At 33.9% G+C, this 7,051-nt stretch overlaps 1 pseudogene across 1 annotated transcript; it reads right to left on the bottom strand.

Annotated features, from left to right (window-relative positions):
- Window positions 1-270: 270 nt before the first annotated feature.
- LOC145092269 (putative folate-biopterin transporter 2) lies at window positions 271-3,412 on the bottom strand (annotated as a pseudogene). Its single transcript, XR_013702471.1, has 5 exons — window positions 2,634-3,412; window positions 2,033-2,292; window positions 1,814-1,906; window positions 1,318-1,488; window positions 271-1,026 (listed from the first exon to the last, which is right to left on the bottom strand). The product of XR_013702471.1 is annotated as a putative folate-biopterin transporter 2 (transcript).
- Between the last annotated feature and the right edge of the window lie 3,639 nt (window positions 3,413-7,051).

Below are 7,051 nucleotides of genomic sequence, written 5' to 3'. Positions count from 1 at the left end.
GAAAAATGTTACGTAACTGGTCCTTATGGTCTCAAAAATTGCATGAATGGTTCTTCTGGTGTTGACTTTAACATTTGACTAGTTAGTCTTTTCCTAAATAACAAAATGCCCTTTGACCAAATCTAAAAACTATTACTTTAAAAAAGAGTATGATTTGACAACATGGATTCACAAAGCGTCTAGTTCATGGCAAGAGAAATCCTTGTCATGAGAAGACTCAATCATCCAAATGTAATCAAACCTAAAGGATTAATCACTTCACGTACGAACTTCATCCAACTTATAGCTTGTTTTTTAGTACATGGAACATGATCCGACTGGATTAGTATCACTACCTCATATCAATTTTACCTTATTTCATAACATAATTTTGCCTTTCTCGGACCAATCTTGCCCCTTGCTAAATAAATGTAACAAAACATAAAAAATAAAATGTTTCTCAATGCTTTTAAACCTTATTTCAACTTGAAGCACTTGCAATGAGGGGTGTAAGTTCCACATTCCTGGGTTCCAATATTTCATTATCTTGTAAACTACTCAAACCGGATTCACTATCCTCACCAACATTAGGCACTAAAGACAGAAAACAAAGAGGTGCAATTCTCATAACATTTCGAATCAAAATTGCTTGCCATAACTTATCAAATTGTGTACTTGTGACATTTAGGTAACAAAGAAGTGAGGCACCAAGCCATTCTGAGGAAGAGTTGCCCAAATTGTCAATGGACATGACCAAAGCGAAGAACGTACCCTCGATGTCACTTGGACAAAGCTTAGAAGTTATAACATAAAATGTCAACCACTTCAAATTTTGAACCAACTGGAAGACACTTTCGTTGATAATCGCAAATAACATATCAGGGATTCCTAGTTTTAGGTTTAGCCTAAGTATTAAGACAAGATCTAGCATCCCTGATACGCCCAAAAACAACTGAGTCCAAAATAGTAGACTTCGGATAGGATGAGTCTTTAAACTATGTTGATACAATATTGCATCTAAATCGATGAAATAAAACCAACAGCTTCCTGCACATAGAATATGAGTAATAGTTATTGTTCATTTAAAGAAACAGTCTACATTCGTACAACACTTATTTCTAACACATGTTTATCCATTCAACACTTATCCATACAAAAGACTAACACTCTTAACATTTTATTTATACAACACTTATATTTTTTTATTTTTTCCATTCTATCATTCTCAAATATGTTTTAAACATTCTTTATTAATGTAAAAAAACACGGCCTTGGTACATTTGACGCTATGTCCATTTGTGGAGAGAGAGAGAGAGAGAGAGAGAGAGAGAGAGGCACCTGGGAGAAAGATGGGCTTGCTTTCGAATCGGTTTCCCAATTGAACAAGGCTTCATGGATATTCAAGCTCAATGCAAAGGAGATAAACATATAAAAACACTGCCCCCACACATCTTGTCTTTTCAGAGTCGTCCGCATACGCATAATAGCATCCGAAAATTTCTTAGGAACCTGATATTCAAACAAGGTAAAATTTTCAGAATTAGCAGTCACAAAGCGTAAACCTATTTTCAAAATATTACAAATACAATGCAAAAAGCATGCATATATAGGTGCTCATATTATATTATTTATATATATGTAGAGATCAATGGATATCATATCGATATTGCCTGCTTGATCAACCATATATAATGCCGATTTATCTGATTGAATTAATAGGACAGAACATGACAACCCTCTACTTTGTTTGGGATCCATATAGGACTAATTAAGAACGGGACAATAGGACAAAAATTGTAATTAAACCCTCTAGAGGCTAGTTATATATATGCACCTGTGTATAATCAGTTAAAGCTCGTTATTCATCTAGCAAAATGCCAACCAGCAACATGAGGGCATATGGTATACTTAGCAAGCCATAAACTCCCTGTAAATGCAGAAGGGCGCATACAGGTAATTTTAACATGAAAAAAAATGTTTCAATTTTCATTGGATATCTATAAAAAAAGGTGTTACGATATTTCCATGTATAGAAAATGAAAAAGAAAGCAACCTTGGGACCAATTAAATGAAGAAAGACACCGCTCAAAGAATATCCGATAAGAGCTCCTATGGAAGAACTCATGGAACATAAGCTTTGTATATGTGGAGCAAGAGAACGATGAGTAACACTTTGATATGCTATACACGCATCAACTGTCACATCTGCTATCGCACCTCCAGCATTCCCGGCCATTAAAGACAGCAATGCTAGTCCTATATGAAGCTTTTCATGCAATGACAAGAAAAGCATCGATAGAATTCCTACAATGCCTGAAATTTTGCAAATATTCAATTAATAATAAATCGATGAAACCTTATACGGGAAAAATCCTTTAAATTTGTACAGATACTCATGACCATAGTAACCTCATATAGGCAAAATCGTTTTGTATTGTTTCCTTAAAAAAAAAATCCGTACCATCAAATTGCAAGTGACCAATAGGCAAATATATAGTTATAGTTGTTTCTAGGCAGATTGTTGCAGTTTTTATGAACCTAAAAGAGTAATTAACTTTAGTATAATATTATACTATATGTTCAAGTAATTCAATATATGCAAGCAACTATACTAGCATATGAATGAACATATATATTTATATATGGGTAATTACCAGCAAGAATAAAATAAGGCCTCCTGTGATACCCGAAAAAGGGAACAATATCTGTAAAAAGACCCCAAACGGGCTTAATAAACCATGGAATTCTGGCGATTTGTAGGTAAACCTGTGATTCAGATGGTTGGAGTTTCTGCACATCTTTCATGTAGTAGTCTGTGCCTACCTTAGCAAGAGCATAACCAAACCCTTGATTTATACCATAAATCACCACAATGGCAACCACGAAACTCCAATGTGTTTTCTCTAATAGCTCTCCGAGCCAACCAATTGGATTCATTAAATCCAAAGAAAAAGGTGTTTCTTGATTTCAAGATTTATTCAATAGATATTAACATCAATCAAAAGCATTGATGGCCTTTGAAAAAACCTCCAAAGCCAAAGTCAAAACCAACGCTCCTCAAATGTTGGTCTTGAATATAATTGGAGCGAGCTCTCTTCTAAATTTCTTGAAAAATCTATGAAATAGGTTTTAGAGAACGACTGCAGCAAATACATCATCTTAATTAACCCATTTACCAGTGCAATGCCCTCTACTTAATTAGAGTCTAAAAAATTTTTCCTTCAAAAGGAACCTCTCGGATGGATGTAAAATCAGCAAATTAAAGCTTGAAAAAAAAATGCTCAAATCACAATATGATGATGATTAAGCATGAATGGAAAAACTTCACAACTGATGTTCGTTAGATGGAATATAGGAAGTTCCGGGGAAATCTAAATATGAAAATATCAAGAAAGTAGGTGGCAATTGTTATGACATTGTTGACTGCATTAATATTGGTTTTATTTGAAGATAGAGAATGTTTGGACGCGATGCGTTGCCCATATTTGTGTTTGTCCAAAGTAAATTGATTTTAAAATATTATTTTCCAAATAAAATAATGGGATAAGAGTCGAGTGATCGAGTCGTTTTTGAAGATAGGGTATGTTTCGTTTGGATGTGATCCATACCCCTTCATTAATTAACTAGGTTACAACCCGTGGAAACCACGGGTAAAAAATTTATAAAACATTTATAATTATTATTGTAATATCACACACATACTATAAACTTTTGATCACCAGACAAAATATGTCAAAGTGAGAACTAAATACAAAATTATATTTTCAATAACATATGAATGAAATTAAAAAGAAAAAAAACAAGTACATTAATAAGTTACAACAATAATATTGACAATGAAAAACATGAAGCTATGGAGAGTACATTGTTGTAGTGGGTGATGACCACTTAAGTTTTTACATATTTTAAATTTGCAAAACAAAATCAACAAAAATGTATACCTCCACAAGAGAAATAAATCGATATCTAAGGAAGGGTTATGTTAATGTTAATGTTTCACAGTGATGAAGAAGCCACCAGAATTACAGATTGGTGTATATATACACCAAAGTATGGTATGTATTTTATAAACAAATTCAGACGAAATCATTTTCTGTAAAAAATTGAGTATGAGGATAATTTGACTACCTCAAAGATTTAAGAAACTATTTGTGTATAAATATTCCTTTATACAAAAATAATTCCTTAAATCCAGTTAATTATGGATGGAATAATGTTTTCAAATAATTTCCGTAAACATAGAGATTTATATTGATTCATATTGTATCATTTAAATGTGCATGTTATTCATTCATAACAAAGGACACAAGTGTAATTTTATATTGGACGAAACCTGCTTTGAAAAGATGGACACGTGGAATATGGTTTGTTTTATTAAATAGGGAGATTAATCATGTGGCTGTTGGGGAATTTCGAAATTGGGTTATAGGAAATCTGGATCACAAACAGGAATCGTGTGATACACTTTCCTTGTTTGATATTTCGACCCTAATTGCCTTGGGTATCACGAAATCCAAACTAGGATAATTCATGAAGAAACGATTCTGATTTTAGGCACAAAACACAGAATCAATTTTGAGAGAGAATGAAGAAGAAAGCTTCCTTTCAGTTTTCTGTGTTTCAACGAAGTCATCCATTTCCCGGACTTATCCACACAACGGATAAAACGAGAACAGTTTTCAACTTTCAGAAAATACGAATTAATCCTTGAATTTGCATCTTTAAAGAATGACTTGATACAGTAGATCAGGGTTCGGTACTAACAATGTTCAGTGAATACAAGTGTGCACTCCCACACCTCCTAACTTCTATTATAACTAAAACAATATTCTTAAAGCACTTGTTAAATCCATTACACTAAAATATATTTGGTGATTAAATCACTAACAGTAGCTATATATTATTTGCCAAAAAGAGTGACATTTGCTTCTCCTGGATTCTCTAATCAGTCTGCCATGCATTATCGAAGTTACTTGATATAGAGTCAGTGGCGGACCTTAGTGGTGCCCCAAGGGTCCCGGACCACTGCTCCGACGCCGGCATGTAGTGTAAAAAAAATAGATTTTAATGTTTTCTTAATGTTTTTTTCTGTCGGGTGCACCGGTTTAAAACACGAGTGACACTACTGATATAGATTTATTTGGAAATTTTTTTAGTTCCACCCCTACGAAAATGTTCTGCGTCCGTCACTGTATAGAGTTTAGCATATAAAAGAAAAGAGACTACCTGCTACTCTCTAATGGAGTTTGACAAACTAAGGAAACGTAGGCAAATCATCACAACAAATCTTTATTTGTTACCCTGCCATTTATTTTAAATTACATAATGTTGAGATGACGACCTTGTTAATTACATATCAGCCGACTTTGATGATGAACGGGCTTCGAAACCCTAACTTTTTGCATGACAAGAAATTTTCCAGAGTAATTAGGCAACCTCTCCAGAAGTTTTGTATTAGCATTAATTGTTGCATCTGCTGCTAGATTTCTTATTTATGGCAACATTTCCATTTTCTGGTTGGACTTTGGAGTGTTGTTTACTTGGTTGTTTATTAATATATAATATTATTTTCTTTTATTATGATTTGGGGTCTTACGATCTTTAGAATTCTTTGTATAATGCTATAAATAAATGTGAATTGTATTATGAATATATAATCTCGAAGGAAAATCCCAACAGTGAAAAGATCATGGCTGACAAAGCTTGTTTCTTATTGACAATAAAATGAGTTAAGTATCCACACCAATTACTGATTTGAAATATGAGTGGGTCTGAAGTAGTGCTTTAATTTGATGCTTTTGTGTGGGCTATCCATTCGGTAAGATTTTTGAAATATGAAGAGATTAATATTTAATATGACGTGATAATTTGGCAAAACACCAATATTCCATTGACGAAAATGTCTGATTCTATAACTATACGCTCTTCAATTTTATGACCTAGAATTTAATTACAACCTAGATCAATCTTGCAATGGTTTATAGATAGAAGATGGTGATGAATACTGAAATAGTGCAATTAAGCTTATACCATGAGTCCCCAAGGTATCTACATCTTGTTATTTAAGCTTATGGACAACATGTCATAGCATTTTGGTGTCACCTCATATGCCACATCATCCACCATAGTGTTATAACATCAATTGAGAAAATGATTACCATCTTAAGAACATGTTATAACATCCATTAATTTCCATGTCTTTTTTCAAAAAAAAAATTACTAAAACAAATATATTTTTACAAAACATAATATTTAAATTGAACATAACATCCAGGTTTTAAAAAAAAAATACAAGACAAAAATAAATACATAATTTTTTTCCTAAATAACATTCTTCATCATCATTGTACGTAGACAAAATTGCAAGAATGGTCCCTATGGTTAGGTAGAAATTGTCACTTTGGGCCAAACAGGTTTTGACTAGCACTAATGGTCCAAAAGTTTCCATTTTGTTGTGGGTTTGGTCCAAAACAAATTAAAATGACGAATTTGCCCCTTTCTATTTGTTTTTTGCTTTTCCTTTTGTTATTTAATTATTTTCCTAACAAAAAAATAAAAAATAAAAAGAAGAAAGGAATCTCTCTCTCTCTCTCCCCAATTTAAAGAACGTTACCGTCCTCACCCTTCCCCCAACCTTCACTCCCGCTGGGAAGCTTAAACACTACCGCCGGAAAAAGATAAACGACACCATATCGAAGCTCTGGCAGCGAAACCCTAACCCTCAAAGTTTCAGGGACAGATCGAAACTAAGGTTTCTAGCAGCGGCGGCCTCTAAAAACCCTAAGATTTAAAGAAAAGAGAATGGCGACAACCTCTAAAAACCATAGGGTCTCCTTCTTTCCTTCTTCAAACTCGATTGAAGCTCACCCGAGGGTCATTTGGCATTCTTTCCTTCTTCAAACTCGATTAAAGCTCACCTGAGGGTCTGACGGAGCCAGGAGAGTCGAGAGACAGTGGGGATGGTTGGAAATGGTGGTGAAGAGGGGTGGCAGTAGGTGTTTTCAGGGGTTGCCGGTGGTTTGGTCTTCATCGTTGTTCTTCGATCTGTAAAGAAGAAGCTCTTTGATTCTTA

Source organism: Lactuca serriola, chromosome 3 (assembly GCF_051521515.1).
Source record: "Lactuca serriola cultivar US96UC23 chromosome 3, Lser_US96UC23_V15, whole genome shotgun sequence".
Taxonomy (NCBI): domain Eukaryota; kingdom Viridiplantae; phylum Streptophyta; class Magnoliopsida; order Asterales; family Asteraceae; genus Lactuca; species Lactuca serriola.
This window is presented reverse-complemented; position numbering and strand designations above follow the sequence as displayed.